At 33.1% G+C, this 20,715-nt stretch overlaps 1 pseudogene; it reads right to left on the bottom strand.

Annotated features, from left to right (window-relative positions):
• The window catches only part of LOC114082940 (G2/mitotic-specific cyclin-B2-like), a 50,462-nt pseudogene extending 32,303 nt beyond the window's left edge, over positions 1-18,159 (bottom strand).
• Between the last annotated feature and the right edge of the window lie 2,556 nt (positions 18,160-20,715).

Here is a 20,715-nt window from a genome sequence, read left to right as displayed (position 1 = left end):
TTTTTAATCCTGTGCATTTTTTATAATGCTAAAATAAAAAAATTTAAAAATTATCAGTGTAATTTACCATAAAAAGAACTAACTTCTGATCAACTCCACAGATGAATAAAAACACATGATAAGAGTTCAAAGTCTATACATGTTAAAATCTTTTGGAAAGTTTTTACATATCATGATTAGAAAATCATAAAATTATACAACCAAAATCTACAATAAATATTAGTGGAGAAATTTAAATTTATTTCCTTCATGAACTACAAAACAATGACAAGAAAACAAGCAAAACCCCAATAAACACAGAAATTGAAAGTAAGAGACACTTAATTTTCAAATAATACATAATCATTTACATTGAAAAATCAAGAGAATCAAAGTACTATTGGAATAAATAAGTTTTTATAAAAAAAAATTTAAGACCACTATATGGCTATTATTAACATCCACATAGCATAGAAAACATTACACACTATTCAGAAATAAATATAGCAAAATTAAAAATTTTATATAGGAAATTTAAACACTGATTAAATTTGTGACCTCTATTTTTAGTATAAAATCTGAATAAAAATTATACATAGCATCACCAATTAATGTGAAAGGATAGATTACTATAAGAAAGAATAAGTATTGACCATTGGTAAATTATATGATGAATAGTTGAGTTGGATACCTACTTCACAATGCTACAAAAATAAATTTTGGGATTAAAGTTCTAAATATAAAATATATAATTATGAGGTTACTAGAAAGAAATGTTACAGAAAATTTTATAATTGGGAAATTATTTCTAACACAGAAAGCATTATTTACAATATAACTAATTATTTTGTTTAGTTGAAGCAAAAGTTAAGCTTGCAGAAGGTGAAATAAAGATTAATGTTCAACCTGGATTAATATCTTGAATGAACATGGAACCACTTCCATCAGTAAGATTTCAGAAAACTCAATTCAAAAAACAGAGGTTTAAAGACATGTTTGTTTTAGGTAAAAAAAATGGCTAATGAGAGTTTCACCATCAATAATAATCAGACAATGCAAATTTAAAATAATAATTTATCTCTATACTTCTGTGTGATCAGCAAAACTAAAAAGAAATACAATCAATAACAAGTTAAAATGCAGAAAATGGATTCCTCATATGTAACAGTAGAAGTTTCCATTTATATGTACATATCTGAGAGTGACAGTGCTATGGCATTAAGCAGAGAAATACAAAAATTGGATATCTATCCTAAGACACATTCTTACAAGTATGTAATAGGGCTTATATATAGATGTCCATTGCTGGAGAGTTATTGGATAAGTAAATGTGCCACATGTTTACTTTGGGATATATGCAGAGGACAAAAGGAGTAAACTTGGATTGCATAGCAACAGAGATATCAAAGAAATACAATGTGAATTGAAAGAACAAAAAACAGTGATTTATTGAACATCATAATTTTAAATTATGTGTTATGTTCTCATATAACACTATGTTTTACATATAAATCTTTATGCAACTAAACATCTTGGAAGTTTGTTGAAGACAATTGATGCAGATATAACAAGAAATATAAAATGTAGAGACCTTGAAAGTTCTGATGAATATCATGGCAGTTTTAACAATAATTAAACAATTGAATTTCCTCAAAAATAAATTAAGAAGGAAATATTTGAAAAATGAAAAGCAGGGAAAAGGCAGACTGAAAGAACCATGTGAGAATGGGGAATAAACACTTGTAAGTAAAATATTCAAATGATAAGAATGAGTACTGGGTCCGAATTTTACATTCATAAATTTAAGCAGGTGGGCTTTCTGTTTTCAGTCTCTACCATTTCCTCTCCCCTGGATGGATAGTGAAGGGAAAGATCCAGATGATGGATTTATGATCATGACTATTTGTGTGAAGATGTTGTATTTTGCTAGCAATGATGCAGAGTCAATTTACTGTACTGGAGCTGGATATATTGTGGTCTCACTGAACTTGCATTTGATTTCTTGTAGGCAGGCTAGTGTGCCTAAATCTCAGCTCTCTAATTTGCATCTCCCCAGCTGCTGTCTATCACAACATTTATGCCAAACCATTGAAAATATATCTTAAATATATAAAGTACTTCAATAGAATAATTTTTAGTCAGCGCTCACTATTACTAGGAGTTGACTAATCCTATAATTCTTCTATTAGCTTTACTACTTAGATCTTCCTATATTGTCCCCACCTCAAGTTGTTTTTACTGATATATCATTTACATGTAGCAAATTTTATAACTTTTCAGTTTAGAATTATAAACGTGTTATATGATTTTGAATTATTGTACTATTCACCTTTCAGATTGAACCACTGTGTCATAATCTTCTGGTATAGCTAAATTGTATTTATAGTACTTATAATCATGCATCTATCTGAAAATAATAGCTCCAAGTGGTAATCTTTGTTCATATTATAAACAAAATAAATATTTTGCCTTTTATTTAGATGCTTTCACTCCCTTTTCTGAGTAATAAAGGGTCACAAATTCATAATTTGAGTGGACAAAGCTCAAAACTTCCCCTAATGTGACCAACAGAAATTCTACCACATTCCCTTTTGCAACTGTTAAATGGAACTTGCTTTTCCTCACAATCTTATTATGATGCTGCATTAGGATCATATTCAGCTTATGTTCAGTTTTACTTTATGTTACTTGATTCTTAATATTTCTGGCTAAAATAAATTTCCAGAAAGGCTTTTAAGGAACCACTTTCAAATCTTTTCAGGCCTTGGTATTTATTGTCCTCATAGAGTAAAGCACATATTTGAGTGGGAGGAAAATCTGTAAATACTATACATTATTTAAAATGCAGCACATTTTACTTTTGGGCTCAGTTTTAAAAGTTAATGCTTATAACTTTAAATTTAATCGAATAGTACCTTCAAGATATGACTGAAGATGTCCTTCAATATGGGAACAAATTATTCCATTTTCTGCTTTTAATAATAAGATACAAATTAGGTACAGCAATTTAGGATATAATTTTGATTCTTTTTTGAGACAAGTCAACTTTTCATTATTTTTGCAATTTTATCACTGTTTTTTCAAGCAGTAAATTCTTGTAGAATTTTTCTAAGCTTTTCCTTGTACATATACCAATCTTCATATATTACTTAAGATTTCTTGCTAAACTGGGACTCTTGAAAAAAACATAACAAAAATCTAAACAATATTTCAGATTTATCCAAACAATAATGTCACAATTTTGATGTATTATTAATATATTTGGCTACATATTTAATGAACGCATTACCATTAAGATAAAAAAGGTTTATCTAAGCTATATGAAGTAATATTTTTAAAAATATATTTTCTTTTTAAATGACACACAGTAACTGTACATATTTGTGAGTGACAGTCTGGCATTTCAATATGTGTATAAAAATGTGGAGTGATCATATTAGGGTATTTAGCATATATACCACCTCAGACATCTATCATTTTGGGGGTTGGAAATATTCAAATAGTTTCTAATAGCTCTTTTGAAAAATTCAGTTGTTAGCCATGATTGACATATTCTGCTATATTGAAAGTATTCCTTGCATTTAACTATACCTCTGTTCCTATTCTCCCTCCCTTTCTACTCCTCTTCAACCATTGAGGGTCTGATAACCACTGTTATTTTCTCCTTCCTTGAGATCAAGTTTTAGTTTCCACAGTAGGTGAGAACATGCAGCATATGTCTTTCTGTACCTAGTTTATTTCCATTAATTTAATGTCCTTCAGTCACATCCATTTTTGCTGCAAATTAGATAATTTTATTCTTTGATGTAGCTAAATCAAATATGATCAATACAGAAAACCACCAAACTATAAAGATGAGCAATAGTGGAAGAAAGGAACTAAGAATAAACAAAATAACTAAGAAAACATTAATAAAACAATAGGGCATAACAGTATTCAACAATAACAACCTTGAATACAAATGGTTAATTTTCCTAATTAAAAGATATAGACTGGTTGATGGATTTTTAAAAAGACAAATTATACATGGCTTATAAGAAACTGCTTATCCAAAGACACAGAGACACTAAAAGAGGAGGGACAGAAAAAGCCATATCGCATGGATAGAAAAAGAACTCAAATTAGCGCTGTTCGCTGATGATATGATTCTGGATAGGAAAAGAATAATTTAAATTAGCACTATTTGCTGATGATATGATTTTATACCTAGAAGACCCAAAATACTTCACCAGAAAACTTCTAGAACTAGTAAATGAATTCAGCAAAGTAGCAGGATATAAAATCAACACCCATAAATCAAAGGCATTTCTGTATATCAGTGACAAATCCTCTGAAAGAGAAATGAGGACAACTACCCCATTTAAATTAGCCTAAAATACTTGAGAATCAACTTAACAGAAGAGGTGAAAGATCTATACAATGAAAACTACAGAACCCTAAAGAAAGAAATCAAATAAGACCTTAGAAGATGGGAAGATCTACCTTGCTCTTGGATAGGCAGAATTAGTATTATCAAAATGACCATAGTACCAAAAGTACTATAAAGATTTAAGGCAATTCCAATCAAAATTCCAATGGCATTCCTCAGAGAAATAGAAAAAGCAGACATGGAATTCATCTGGAAAAACTAGAGACCCAGAATAGCTAAAGCAATCCTTAGCAGGAAGAGTGAAGCAGGTGGCATCACTATACCACACCTAAAACTATACTACAGAGCAATAGTAAAAAAAAAAAAAAAAAAAACAAAACAGCATGGTATTGGCACCAAAATACACTGGTAGACTAATGGTACATATTAGAGGACACAGAGACTAACCCACATAACTACAGCTATCTTATATTAGACAAAGGTGCCAAAAGCATACATTGGAGAAAAGATAGCCTTTTCAACAAATGGTGCTGGGAAAATTGAAAATCCACATGTAACAAAATGAAATTAAACCCCTTATCTCTCACCATGCACAAAATTCAACTCAAAGTGAATCAAGAACCTAGGAATTAAATCAGAAACCCTATGTGTATAGAAGAAAAAGTAGGCCCTAATCTCTATCATGTCAGATTATGCCCTAACTTTCTTAAAAAGATTCCTATAGTGCAAGAATTAAAATCAAGAATCAAGAAGTGGGACAGATTCAAACTAAAAATTTTCTTCTCAGCAAAAGAAACAATCAGTGAGGCGAATAGAGACACTACATCTTGAGAGCAAATTTTTACCCCTCACACATCAGATCGAACACTAAAGAGCTCAAAAAACTAAACACTAAACAAGCAAAATTTTAAAAGAAAATCCAATCAATAAATGAGCCAAGAACCTAAACAGACACTTCTCAGATGATGATATACAACTAATCAAAAAAACTACAAAAAAAATTTCAACATCTCTAGCAATTAGAGAAATGCAAATCAAAACGACTTTAAGATTTCATCTCACTCCAGTCAGAATGGCAGCTACTAAGAATATAAACAATAAGTGTTGGCGAGAATGTGGGGGAAAAGGTACACTCATACATTGCTGGTGGGACTGCAAATTGGTGAAGCCAATATGGAAAGCAGTATGGAGATTCCTTGGAAAACTGGGAATGGAACCATTTGACCCAGCTATCCCTCTCCTCAGTCTATATCCAAAGGACTTAAAAACAGTATACTACAGGGACACAGTCACATCAATGTTTATAGCAGCACAATTCACAACAGCTGAACTGTGGAACCAACCTAGATGCCCTTCAGTAGATGAATGGATAAAAAAATGTGGCATATATACACAATGGAATATTGCTTAGCAATAAAATATAATAAAATCATGGCATTTTCAGGTAAATGGATAGAGCTGGAGAAGATAATACTAAGTGAAGTTAGCCAATCCCCAAAAACCAAATGCCAAATGTTTTCTCTGATATAAGAAGGCTGATTCATAGTGGGGTTGGGAGGGGGAACATGGGAAGAATAGAGGAACTCTAGATAGGGCAAAGGGGTGGGAGGGAAAGGGAGAGGGCATGGGGTTAGAAATGATGGTGGAATTAGATAAATATCATTATCCAAAGTACATGTAATGAAGACACGAATGGTGTGAATATACTTTGTATACAACCAGAGATATAAAAAATTGTGCTATATATGTATAATATAAATTGTAATGCACTCTGCTGTCATATATAACAAATTAAAATTAAAATTTTTTAAAAAAATCTATATCACATACAGAAGCCCAAAATAAACAGAATAGCGATACTTAGACAAAGTAGACTATACGTTAAAAACTGGGAAATGATAGAAATAAGGTCACTATATAATGCTGAAGGGATCAATTCAAAAAGAAAAAATAATAATTGTAAATATTTACACACTCAATCCTGGAACATCTGGTTTTATAAAGCAAAGGTTATTGTCTCTAAACAAGAAGAAAGACTAACAATATTAGTTGAAGAATTGAATACCCTTTTTTCATTAATGGATAGTTTATCTAGACATGAAATTAACAAAGAGTCACCAGAGTTAAACTATATTATATACCAAATAGACCTAAGAGATATTTAAGGAATATTTCATCCTATAGCTACAGAATACAGTGCTTTCTTATCAACATTCTCCTCAGATATGTTAGGCCACAGGCTAATCTCAACAAATTCAAAAAATCAAAATCATAGTACATATTTTCTCTGACCACAACTAAATAAAATGGGAAATCAATAACAAGAGGAACATTATAAGTTTTAAAGATACATGGGAATTAAACTACATTCTTTTGAATAACTAGTGAATCAATGGAAAAATAAAAGGGAAAATCTGAAAATCCTTAAAACAAATGAAACTGAAAACATATCAAAGCTCATGTGACCCAGGTAACCAGAAAAGCAAGATAATTTTGCAATTTGTATAATTTATCAATATCCTTGAAACGTTTTCAGAAGAAAAAGTAAAATAAGACTTTTGCTTTCAAATAGATAGCCCCAGTTTCATTAAGGTACAACCAGTAATATTTTGTGCTGCATTGGTCAATTAAATTGTGCTGTAAAGTGGTAGTTCTCTTTAACATTACTTATTAATTCTTGACCTTTTGATATAATATGCAGAATCAGATTTGTTGCCAACTTACTTCTCCTCAAATTTATAGTTACCTTGAGCTATCACAACTCTAGAAGAAAATTACACTTAGTTCCCAATTCCATACTGACAAATTTAAGAAAACAGATATAAAATAATGAAAATAAATAAGCACCAATATGTATAGTATACAAGGCAATGAAATAGTAGTAATTGAAGATTTCTTTACATATTTCTTTTTAGAGGTTTTCCACATGGTTGCAGATATGTTACTAGTTAGCTGCTCTACAGAAATTATCATGACTTATCGTTTGTTTTTGTACCATCTCTTATTTTTCCTCCATATACATTATTATTATTATTTAAGAATTTATAAAGTCCACCTAACTTTTTGAACACTGCTCACCACAGTATTAATTACTTTGATAAAGAAGAACAAATTTAGAAATTCTCAAATTCTTAGCTCTTCTTTTTTTTCTATTTATAATCATAGTAAAAAAATCAGGTTCTCTCTCTCTCTCTCTCTCTCTTTTTTGTACTGTGAATTGAACATCATCCCCTTTTGCAGGGAGGACGTTGGCCAGCGTCTCAATAAGGGGTTTTTCTTTTGCCCAGGGGAATCCAAGTTACCCTAAAACTTTAAATCTCAGATAATTAATAAGTAACAAAACACAGATACTCAGAAATATATTTACAAAATGTGAAGCCCCTGATAGATCTAGCCCACGTGGCTTCTGGAATTAGACAAAGGGAAAAGGGCTCTGGTGGCTTAAGAGGTACATCAAAGGCAGAGATAAGGTTTTCATGGCTGAATCTTGCTTTGTGGTGTCTGACAGTCAGCAGGTTTACTGACATTTTGGCAGGTCACACCCATCTCAGGTACTAAGTGGGGAAAGAGATTCACATTGTCCTTGGGCAATTGACCGGAGGAAATGTCCACTGGCTATTCCCAGACACCAGATGTCTCTATTCACAAGGCTTCTGTGTGTGGTGACCCACCTGCAACTCTTGGGCGGCTTGTGACAATCCCCAGCCCTACTTATTTATTTATTTATTTATATTTTGAAACAGGGTCTCATTCAGTTGTATAGGGCTTTGCTAAATTGCTGAAGCTGGCCTGGAACTTGCAATCCTCCTGTCTCAGCTTCCTGAGCCACTGGTATTACAAGCGTGACACACTATTAATTTCCATATACATGCATCTTCAAAATATTGGAAGTAGTGCGCTTCTGGCTTAGACCACAAAAACATGTTCTTTTCCAATTAGAAAATAAAATATAGAGGAATGATAAAAAGAAACAAACAAACATCAGCAGGAATGATATTTCTTTTGTATTTGCTGTGGTACAAAGTTCCAAAAACTAACAAATACTTAAAAGTCTCCTGATAAGTGGTTTCTTTCTAGGTTTTAAATGACATACTCATGATTTCACTACATTGATAGTAAAGAATACTTGAAATAGAATTTCATTAATACATATTTTTAAATTAAGTTCAGTGATATCATTAGTATTGACATTTCTGTTATGTCATAATATTTTCCACCATTTTTAAGCAATAAACCATTGGGTATTAATACATATCAAGAAAAAAATGCATATGATAAACTTCTTTTAAACAATATTTTTGCATACTTTTCACTTGTTATTCAAAACTCAATTATAACTGCTGTGATGGTAATGATGTTCATGTTTTTCTTTAACTTCTGCAGTCATTAAAATAAAACTTCAACAATGAGTTGAATACAAATAGCATAATCATGCTTATGTAAATGCCTACATTGTAATTAAACTGACTAAAAACCATAAGAACAATAGATCTGAAAATTGGAAGAATCACTTGTTTTATAAATTCCATGAATTTTTAAAACTGTTTGTTTATTTGCATAGTTATAACTGTTTACCTTGGAGCTGAAATGTTTTAGAGTTTACTCATTGACTACCTATCATCTGTGCTGAATGATCTGTGAGAAGTTGGAGATACTACCTGAATAAGAATTATTTCCTGCTTTCAAGAAATGTTCAGTTAAGTGTGATACTGTGTAGACCTGAATGTTAGTTTTAATTAATAAGTGAATCTAAAACATATCAGTCACAGAAAGGATGGAAATGTTATACATTCTTGCTGTATTTTCCTTATCCTTTTGTAAGCTCTTGAGTATTTTTGATCTTCTTTGAATTTTGTGTGAGGTTGGGTTATTTTGTTTAAATCAGCGTGTGGACTGGGACTCTTGGTGGTAACCAACAGAAACTGACTTTGATTAAATTAAGCAAAAAAGGTGGAGGTTTACAGGAAGGATAGTGCATTACTTATAAAATGACAGAATAAACATAGATTCAGAAAAGAACAAAAACCCATTGTAGTTCCAAGGATCTCAGGATTAGTCATTTTCTTTGGAAATAACTCATTTCCATCTACCCTCTACCTTTATGTGTCTCCACTCAATATTCACATTTCTGGGAGAGATCTGCTCTAATGTGAGTCATGTGCTTATACCTTGGGTAAGGAAAGTAGCACCATCATGATTTGTAGTTCTGTTAGAACCACATGGAATAGGGGAACAGTTTTTCAAGAGAAGAGTGGGTTGCTATTCCTGAAGGAAGGGGAAAAATACTGAGCAAATGAGTACAGTGTTTATCAAAATTCAGAAGTGCATGTCCTCTTATAATTGAAAAAGAAATGGCACATTCCTTCTCAATGAAATTTTAAATTATTTTATCTGTCATTATTGTCAATATTTTAAAATGTGGAAGTGTTCTTTGCTTATTCATCAGTGTACTATCCCTTATTATAAGGCTGCTGAATATGGAAGGAAAAAAAAAACAATGATATCACTTTTCATTAGTTCATTTAAAACAATATGAAAAATTACATCTAAGACAGTAACACTGTGTTTCTGTTGTCCTGCCCAAAGATCCTGTCAACTGGTATCTGGGCATGGGGTGTAGTTCCCCATATTTTCTACCCTTCCATAACCTCCAAAACAATCTTATGAATAAAATGCAACCCAAACTAAAAGAGAACATAAAATTTTATTTAAAAACATTGATTTTCTGCGACAGATGATGTTGTTTGCTGAAACTGAATCATTGCTCAAAATATAAATATGAAACCAACTGTTACAAGGCAGGTTCTTTTAAGTTTGGCATGCCTGTTCCACCATATGCTCAGGAATAGCTCAAAATGTCCTCTATGTTTCTTCACCGAAACAGCTTTGTAACCATTGTTTAAAAAGTGATCAGCTCATTGACATCCATCTAACCTTAATCTGCATGAAAAAAATTATTAATGTATTAACCCATTAAATCCAAGTTTTCAATTCTGCAACTATTTAAACAAAATTGATACAGGCTCATTAAAATAGGTTGGAAATCATAAGTTAGAGTTTATAAATCCTTTACATATATTTTCATATGTATATATATGCTTATATAATTTGAAACCCTCTAATCATTCACCTACTTTTTCAAAAATATAGAATCCTAAAAATTTTATTTCAAAACTTACTGTAAGTGATGTATTTGTTGCTCAATTTAAGTTTGTGTAGTTACCCCCAAATCTGGGACAATGGAACTTAAGGGGTTAAGTTAACATCTGTGCAGTTGTCATTAGTCTCAACAATTAAAGTAAATTTTTGAGTCTCTATATGTTAGAATAGAAAAATTTGACAGGTCTGAAATGATGAGCAGCACTCACATATAAATCACATATTCAGAATGTGCTTATGTGTAATATTTTACATTATTTTAAAATATACATGAAATTAAAAAACACATGTTTTGACTAGTAGTAAAATACCCTAATTTAAAAATACAGCTTTGAGAAATTAGATTGGAGAAGTAGGTGAAGGATAGAAGATAATCTCTATGGACAGAACATGTGCTAAAGCTCTGCTCAGCTCTTCTCTCTCTGAACTGACTAATCTACTGTTTTCTCTTACAAATGTTTTTATTAGGTGGGCAAGAATGAAAGGAAGCATGTATTTTATAAATGATTTACTGTGTAATATTTATTGAGCCATGTCAGGAAGGGTTGCCTCTCCTGATAAATGAAGTAGACATTTGTTTATTTGTAAGTGAAGATAGTTGCAAGATTTTACCTCCAGTAGATCCTGCTTCACACACTTGGATGCTACTTAACTAAGTGTTAATAAAATTATTTTAAATTTGGACTTTGTATAATTTACCATTTTGACTCAATTCAATAGAACACCCAGTTCCTTATAAGTAAATATTCTACCTTTTTTATAAGGCTGTTGACAGGAGAAGAATAAAAATGGCTGCCTATTTTTCACTTTTTGAACAAGAGAAAAACTTGCCTCTAATATTATAGTAATACTAGGATTTTCTTGACCTTGCTAGTGGTGCCATCAACTGATGGTGGTGAGAAAGTATGTTCCCCATAATCTCTATCAACTTTGGTCTATGTCACTCCAAATGGACATAAGAGTTTAAATAAAAACAGCATATTTACTATAAAATTCTATACATGTCCCTGAGTTAGACTCAAGCATGATACTGTATTTCCATGTAGTAATTCTGGAGCTGCTATGGAAATTCAGGAACTATTGGCACATTGTCAATCCTCAGCAAAAGTTGGTAGGATGCATTTGACAAAGAAGGAGAACCAAAAGTATAGTAAATATTTCATGTTTGGGGGAAAAACCTGACCTTTAGCATATTGACATATTTCTGTTTGAAGTCATCTATAACATGTAGACAAAAAAGAAAATGTTGAAAGGAATTTGAGGTATGTAAATGAAAAGTAACTATAAGGTATACACCACAATAAAAATAAATGTATTTAGAATCAATAGAGAAGTTCAGGGTTTAAGACTTTCACTTTAATGAAATTGAAGAAAAAAGATCCCTTCATTTATTATCTCTTGGATAGAAATTTATACTAATTATCTGAAGTCAGAGCTAATAATCTCAATCTGGCAGAGACTGATTTTTTTAGATGTGAATTTTCGGCATGAAAAAGTATTTATTTAATGCTTTTTTTAATTCAACTAGATTATACAAACATTTCCACACACTAACTTCACATATTTGTGCAATGTGCTGCCAGAGAGAAGCAGGTAAATAAAGCATGAAGGCTACAGATAAGATACCTACACATCATCGTGACACCATGCACAGTCTGTTTGAGAACCACTCTCTTTAAGAACTGTGAAATTGCACAGAAAAGGTAAGAAGGAGAAATGGTTATTGCCTTCCCAAGTGTTAGGAATATAGGAAAAAAATAAATTCAATCTTTTCCCTTATGATGTTTGCTGCCTTGAGGCAGAAGCAGAATTAGACAAATAATTATGTGAATATTTAATTTGTCACCTGTGCTAAGAACAGTATAAAGAAGAAGCATACATTCCAGGAGAGTATGGGACAAAGGTCTTCATCTGGTCTGAACTTTCAGAGAAGGAGTTTCTCCATTTCCAGAAGAGATAGAATCTGAGCAGAGATCTGAGGAAGGTAAGCCAGAATTGGCAAGTAAATAATTTATAGAAGAGTTGAGGAGCCTGAGGAAGAGAAAGAAGCACTTAGAAAGTGAATATCATGCAGGCTGCAAAGAAGGGCTTGCAGTACAGTCTGAGGTGGGAATCTAACAGTTTAGAGCATAACACAATTTGAAAAGGACCAATGGGAAAGATTGTGTCAAAGGCTGTGGTCAGATGAGGTCGTGGACTTGGATGTCTTCCTCTTATCCTTCCCATGGTACCTGGACTTTACTTGTGGTGTTTGAGAACTGTTGAAGCCATCTGAACAGAGGCTATAACCAGCAGTAGGACATGTAAAGTTTACTCCTTTAGGAACGTACATGATGTATTTGAATGGCAAGGGGGAGGGTGTTACTGGACCAAAGAGGAAACTGAAGGAAAGGATCTCCTGTGATGGTAAAAGGAGGGCTAGGCTTACTGGTTAGGGTAAATGAAATGGCAAAAGTCAATCTGAGGCTTGGAATGAGGATTTGTTTGGTTTCTGTGTCAGAATTAGGGAACTCTTGGAAAAGAAGTTTTTGCCTATAGACATGTGAATGTGATTTATAAATTTCAGCTAATAAATGCTTATTTTTAAAGGAAATCATAATACTGATCAGTGTAATGAGCAATCTTGTGAAAATTTTATGTAATATAAGTATAGAGAAAAATCTATGTTTTCCTTCAAATGTGCTGATTTGAAAGGATTGTCAATTAGCTATGTGGAGAAATCACATTTTTAAAGCTTTTTCCTATTTGTTTGTTTGTTTGTTTGTTTTTCTACTGTTAACAGGGTAGGATTGTTAAAGAGATAAGGAAGAAATATGCAGCAAACAACAGTTGATGTTGTGACTCCTGCCACTTTGATAGCAGCCTAATGACTACCTATTGATTCTCTCCTGTGAGTCAAAGGACCAGGCTACAGCTATGTCATTGAGTCTCCCTTTAACCAGGCACTACCACACACATTTATAACTACTTATTTATTTTGCTTCCAGAATCTTGATTTGTACCCCTCGTCAACTTTCAAGTATTCATCCAATTCACTTGAAAAGAATAAAGAATCAACCAATCCTAATTATGCCTAGAATAACCAACCAGGTTGAACAAATTCCAAGCCTCTTAAAAATTATTTTGCATTTATTCAACTTATGAAATGCCTTGTTAGTTCACAATTGCTCTTTTGTCTGTTCTTAGAAGTCTTTATCTGTTTATCCATCAACATGAATAGAGTCGGCATGTTCACATTTTATCTTCAATTGTGGAAGTTTAGTAAACTGATTCTGTTATTGGATAAATGCATTTTTTATTAGTACATACAGTTGTACATGATATTGGGGTTCATTTTTACATATTATACAAAAATGGAATATAATTTGCTCCAATTTATCACCAGTATTTCCCTTTCCTTCCCCTCCTCCCTCCTTCTATTTTCTTCCCTCTACTCTACTGGTCTTCCATCTATTTATTTACATTTTTTAAAATTAGTGCTTTATAGATATACATAAAGGTGAAATTCAATATGGTCTATTATATACATGAGATAGTTTGGCCAATTTCATTCCACCATTGAACATGTACATTTTTCCTGGACAGTGTTCTAGGACTAGTCCTAAACCTGGCTTAGAAAATACACTTTATTTTGATCTTTTGAGAACTAAACAGACTGATTGTTTTGAAGCAGAGGAGAAGTAGGTATTTTATCATTTTCAGGATATTTGTCTCTATCCATTTGAAGCATAAATTGCCCTCAGTTTAACTTGGAAGAGCTTTTGAAGCTTAGTTGGAGAGGATATGTGGGGGCCAAATAATGTGTTGCTCACTATTACAATTGCTGTTTGGGGGGTCAGTTTTATACTCATAAAAACCCTGCTTTTCAATTGAGACTTTTAGGCCCATGTGTTGACAACAGTAAAAAGACTTAACCATCTAAATAAGACAATAACCTGTGATTTTTGTTTTTGCTATTTTTCCATTTTGAAGATGACACAGATAAAATTGGGTGTAATTTGAGAATAGGATAAGATTAGAGAAGCAAATGGTTCAATTCTTGCCATACATGAACTTACTTAATGATGGGTCTCTGCTCTCTCCTCTGAGGCACTTACAGTAACTTGTATGTGAACTGAATATGATGATTCCACTTCATTGGATAGAGAACATCCATTTATAAAAATACACTTTAAAGTAAGCATAGGGTAGACATAAGGTTTCCCTTCCATAAAATGCTTCAAACACTTCTGATCAATAAAATTTAAGGTGGAAAGACTCAAACTATAAAATCTCAAGAATTTTCACAGGTTGGAAATCTAATGAGAGATCCTTTGGCAAAAGGCACAATAGTAGCAATCAGTCTTCAGAGATACTGAGTTGGATTGGGATTTGGATGAAAGTAACAATATATATTCTGTCAACTAGGGATAAAGAAGATAAGTGTAAACTCTGTTTTTCTCCAAGCTTTGAATTTTGACTCTTTTTGCTATTTTTATTGTGGTGTAAAAAGGAATTTTGTTTTTCTATTGAATATTCCATCAGAAAATGATTTCTCATAGAAATATAGGCAGATTTTAATAAAAGAGTCTTCTCAATTTTCTTTACTATAGCAATAATGTAAGCCTCTGCATCTTGGACAATATCATATTTTCATACCTTATGAAAATAATATACTTTCTCTCTGAAGTCCTATAATCTTAAAAACCTTGATAATAGGTACTTCATAGTGAATGACTGAAAACATGTTAGGTTTTAACCTTTGATTACATCATAAATATCCTGGGGAAATTGCATTGAAAAAAGTGTTTATATAGTATATCCTATAATGTCTTATATTGTATTGTTATGCCCAAAACATTTTATGAGTATTTCCTTATATAATCAGAAAGATCAAAATTGAAAATCACCTGAAAAACTGGTTGAAAATTTTCTCATTTCCTTTTTAAAATGGCACACTCTAGTTTAATAGAACTCAAATAAAGAGATATAGGGAGGTTTTTACTTTTGTGTGTTTCATTCCTTTTACTGATGCAACTTAGCCTTGAGACAAATTTTCTACTTTGCAATTCAGAAAATAGCATTGCCAGGGTTCTTTATGAAGACAAACTGCCACTAGGTCTTGCTAGGCATTAGGGTAAAGTTTTTATTTTTTGAAAGCTCATATAGGGTATGTGGCCACAACTGAATTGTAGTTAAGGTCTAAAATACATTATTTGCAGGTATATAAATGTTAATAAATGTCTTAAATCATTTTCTATTTTGAAAGCTTACTGACTTTTGTACTCTATCTCTTGAAAAATAAGTCTTATTTTGAAGAGATGTGGCCTTCCTGCTGTGTGCACATAATTAGCAGTAATGGGAATTAGACAAGCATACTTAGTGCAAGCTCATTCTTGCTTTAAGTTGTGCTTGTCAAGTGGGGATATAAAATGAGATGTGCTGTTAATGCTTCAGTGCATCATGGACATATGGCAGGCTTTTAGCAAAGTGGCACCCTGGAAAGATATTTGCTTATCCTTTATACATGGCATTGAGACTCACGGCACCCTCCTTCTCCTAATGCCTAAGACAGTGTACGAAGAAAAACAAGAAGCTAATTTATGACCTAACAGAAGTTCTTCATTGATCATAAATTAAGTCTAATATGAACCTTCTTAACTGGTAAGGCTAGTTAATGAATTATCAAAATATTTTATATTCTAAATTTTTCTATATAGGACTACAATCAAACTCCCACTAGACAGATTAGGAAGTATAAGATGAGGAAGAGAATGTAGAATGTAAACTTTTTTTTTTTTTTTTGAGATTTTATTAAGAGTCCAACACTGTTTTGTTTAATCTTTACCAGGCACTTTTGAGACAGTATTTCCATTTTTTTCACATGAGGAAATGAGATGGCCTTGTACTTTGCTAATAATCACAAACTCATGAATGACAAGTTTGTCATTTAGTCCCAAGTCTATAAGACCATGCTCTTATAGTACCAGTATTGCTCAGAGCTCTTTTCTAACCCCGACCTTCTGCATTTCCTGACCTGGAAGAATGAAGCTAAAGTTCTATAAAATTTATGCTATGCTTCTCATAACCTATTATAAAATATTTTTTCCACTGAAAAATCACATCTTCTGATTATACAGTTAGTAATTGCCTTTCAGTTTTCTCCCAAAATACAGTGAGGATTTTGGATTTGGTTTAAAACCTATTCGGTGCGAGTCCTTTTATTATTCCTATTGATTTCAGTATTAGTAGGCATCCAACTTCCTCAGAATTCATTGTGGTGTATTTATACATAGACAGTATAATTTGGTAGATTTTATTTCTCTGTAGTTCTTCATGTCCTAACTCCCTCTCTCTCCCCTTTTATCCCCCTCCTCTACTCTTCTGGTCTCCTCTCTATTTTTCTGAGATCCTTTTAAAAATTCCTTTTCCTTTTTCTTCTCTTTTCCTTCTCTTGCCTGATTGAAAGAGTCAGCTCCATCAGATATTCCGCTCATGTGTGCTGTTCAACATCAACTTCCCCAGCTTTTGTTGCTGGCTTTTAGGAGTGTGGTGGCAAGGGTCGACCCAACTCAAACTTTAGTTCTTTCAAAAATAGTTTCCACTTCTTGGATTTGAGAACTAGTATAAGCATTGTCTGTGATGTAAACAAAGTGTTCAATATTTGGAAAAAACATCTCCTCATACTTGGAAGCCAATAGCAGACCTGTAATCCCAACCAACAAAAGCTTCTAACAGGAGACTGGCTGAACCTGTGAAAATCAATCCATGACAGTAATGTGCATGTACAGATTTCCTGCAGAAGCCTAAACTTGGAGTGGACTTGAACCAGCCAGTCCACCAGAATAGCATATGTCCATTTATATCTCTTCCATCTAAGAAATGTGGTTAATGGATTACAAAACCTCTGTCCCAACTGGCAGGACACATCAATGTGGGCAGCAAACCTAGATGGGGAGGAATGAAGGGACAAGAGACAAGAAGGATGACAGCGAGACAGGAATTCTGATCAAGCTGCAAACTTTTATTGTTCACACAGGGGTATTTATATGCTGGGGATGGGGAAGCTCTCTAATCAGCAATTGCTGGATGTGGGTGGTAAAACTGCCAGCTGCAAGATGTCTGATCCTGATAACCGCAGGATGTTCCAGGGAGATAGGTAGCTGCAGGATGTCTCCCAGGCAGGATGTCTCCCAGGGGGCTGTCAGGCTATTCTTTGAAGGAGAATTTCCTTCTAGCCCCTGACAAACCTCAAGCTGTTTTAGATACTGGTAGATATCCTTAATGTAGTCACTGTAGAGCTGAGGATTTTTCCAATCCTCTTTATGCTTGTTTTTGATTTTGCAGCGCAAAGAATCAGGAAAAGCTTGGTGGAGGCTCTCTTCCTCCATGGGAACATCCTCAGGTGTTGGAGAAGGATCCTTTTGGGCCAACATTTCCATTTGTAGCAGTTTCACAGAAGTAGTAGGTTTCGGTTGTTTGTTGATATTTGTTGCTTTGGTGGGCTGAACTGATACATTGGTGGTTTGAGTTTTCTTCACTACTTGTGCTGCTCTGGTTGTAACTATTTCCAATTTCTTATAAAACCCCATGCTTAATAGTTACAAGACTCTTAGCTTTAGAATTAAATCCTCTAAATCAGTGGATACCTGTAGGCATCGGAGCAGGGCCATTCCGGAAGAAAAAGACAAGTGTGCCAGCCTGGCCCAGGGAGGGATAGGGACTGGAGGGGAGGGGAGCTATTGTCTGTGGTGCAGTTGGCCTGCACTCCGGGAAGGCACAGCTGGAATATTCGGCCAAGTCTCCTTGTTCTAGGATTCATTATTACATATTCTTATTGAAGAGTTCTCTCTACCCTTATTTAGTAAAATTGCTTTCTCTTCTGTTTGCTTGAATTTTTTTTTTTTTAATACGAATATTCTGTCTATTTCAAGAACTAGTTGCATGGAATGTCTTTTTTTCAGCCTGTGGATCTTTGCCTATGAGTCTCTTGAGAACAGCTATAACTAGATACGTTTTAAAATCCATTCTGCCATTCTATATATTTTAATTGGAGAATTGAGATCATTTATCATCAAAGTTATTGTGGAGCAATGTTTATTATTTCTTTCCATTTTGATTGTTTCATATATTTAATTAGCTCCTAATTTACATTTTCTTGATTGCTCTTCTAGTGAGCTTTATCCATTTGAGAGCTCTGGGGTTTGTTCTAAGGTTCTTCTGTTTAGAACATTTTTGCAAGCATTTTCTGTAGTGTTGGCTAAGTGGTCTTGCATTCTTTTCATTTATCTTTGTATTGAAAGAATTGTTTTTTATTTTTTATTTTTTAACAATTCTGAATGATATCTTTGCTGGATATAACTATCTTGTTTAGCAATTGCTCTCTTTTGGAGCTTGGGTTATCTAATTCCAGGCCCTCCTGGATTTTAGAGTCTGAGCTGAATGATCAGAAGTCAGCCTTATTTGTTTTCCTTTAAATGTGACTTGATTTTCTCTTCTGGCTTTTAATATTATATCCTTGTTCTCTGTGTTAGGTATTTTGATAGAATGAATCTTATGGAAGTTATTTTCTGCTATTGTCTATTTGGTGTTCTATGTGGTCTTTTTGCAGATGTCCTTCTCATTCTTAAAGTTTGGAAAGTTTTCTGCTGTTATTTCATTGAAAAAATTCATAATATAATTAACGTGCATTTCCATGCCTTCTTCAATTCTAGTGACTCTTATGTTTAGTTTCTTAATGTTGTCCCTGGGTTCTTATATATTTTGGTCATGGTCCTATTTTTTTCTTTATTGTTTACTGGGAGTTAAGGTTCATATACCCTGTCTTCAGGGTCTGAAGTTCTGTTTTCTACATAATCTAATCTGTTGGTGTTTTCAGGTAAAATTTCTATTTAATTTATTTTGTCTTTCATTTCTAGGAGTTCTGATTGGCTTCTTTTCAGAATCTCCCGTATTGACATTATCTTTTATCTCCTATGTTTATACTCCTTATTCATTCATTCTTTCTTTCTTTCTTTCTTTTATTTTTAGGTCTTCTTTTTGCTCAGTAACCATTTTAAAAATCAATATTTTTTTTGTAATTTTTTTCTGGAATTTCATCCCTTTCAATAACTATGAGTTCCTTTTTGGAGAATTTTAAGTTCTGTGGAGGGAGTAGATTTGTTTGCTCTTCTCTGATGTTCTCAGAGGTATTAGACTTGTACATATGCTGAAATGGATTTCTCTTTCTCTTTTATGAGGGGAGCATTTGTCCTGTGCTGTCAGTGTATCTTAGTGTCAACAGATGCTCAGTGACATCCAAATGTTAATTTCAACCTCCAACAACTTTTTGAAAGGAGAGAGTGTAAGTAACAGCAGTAGTTTAAAAATAAATCACATATTAACATATACTATAAATGTATTTTCTAAAGATCTATATAATTCTATTAACTGAGGAGGAATTGAGTGAGGACTAATATAACATAGGCAAAAATGGCTACATACTAATAATTTTATGTTGAATTTGAAATGGGATAAAAAATAAAGAGAGGGAAAAGAAAAAGAAAAGAAAAAATGCAAAGAAGATAGTGGGTGAGGAGACAGAGGTTAAAATACGAAGAGTGAAGTGGGTGCAGAAAACGAGGTTGATGTGGAATAGTTGTAAGAGAGACTAGTTATTAGTTAACATCAATCAATTAATATGCTGTTCATCACTCAGAGGTTCAGATTAATTGTTGCAAAAGTTTTTGAAAATAGTCTTTTCGATTCTGATGTTTCTATTTTTAGAAATTGCCATCTGTGAAGAAGACCTTAAAATGTAAATCTATTTTGATTTCAGCTCTTCCTCCAAGTCAATCAAACTTGTTAGGTTGAGTATTACATGCAGATTTCAATCCCCTTGTTATGGTTTGGATGTGAGGTGTCCCCCCAAAGCTCACATGTGAGACAATGAAAGAAGGTTTGGAGGAGAAGTGATTGGGTTACAGCCTCAACCTAACCAGTGAATTAATCCCTAATGGGATTAATTGAGTGGTAATTGGAGGCAGGTCTGGTGTGGCTGGAGGAAGTGGTTAAATGGAGCTGTGGCTTTGGGGTATATATTTGTATCCAACAAATGGAGTCTCTCACTCTCTCTCTCTCTACTTCCTGACCACCAGGTGAGCTGGTTCCCCCTGCTACACTCTTCCATCATGATGTTCCACCTCACCTTGAGGCCTGAGAAATGGAGCCAGCCTTCTAAGGACTAAGAT

Source organism: Marmota flaviventris, chromosome 5 (genome assembly GCF_047511675.1).
Source record: "Marmota flaviventris isolate mMarFla1 chromosome 5, mMarFla1.hap1, whole genome shotgun sequence".
NCBI lineage: Eukaryota > Metazoa > Chordata > Mammalia > Rodentia > Sciuridae > Marmota > Marmota flaviventris.
Note: the sequence above shows the minus strand (reverse complement) of the source record. Positions and strands in the feature narration are given on the sequence as shown.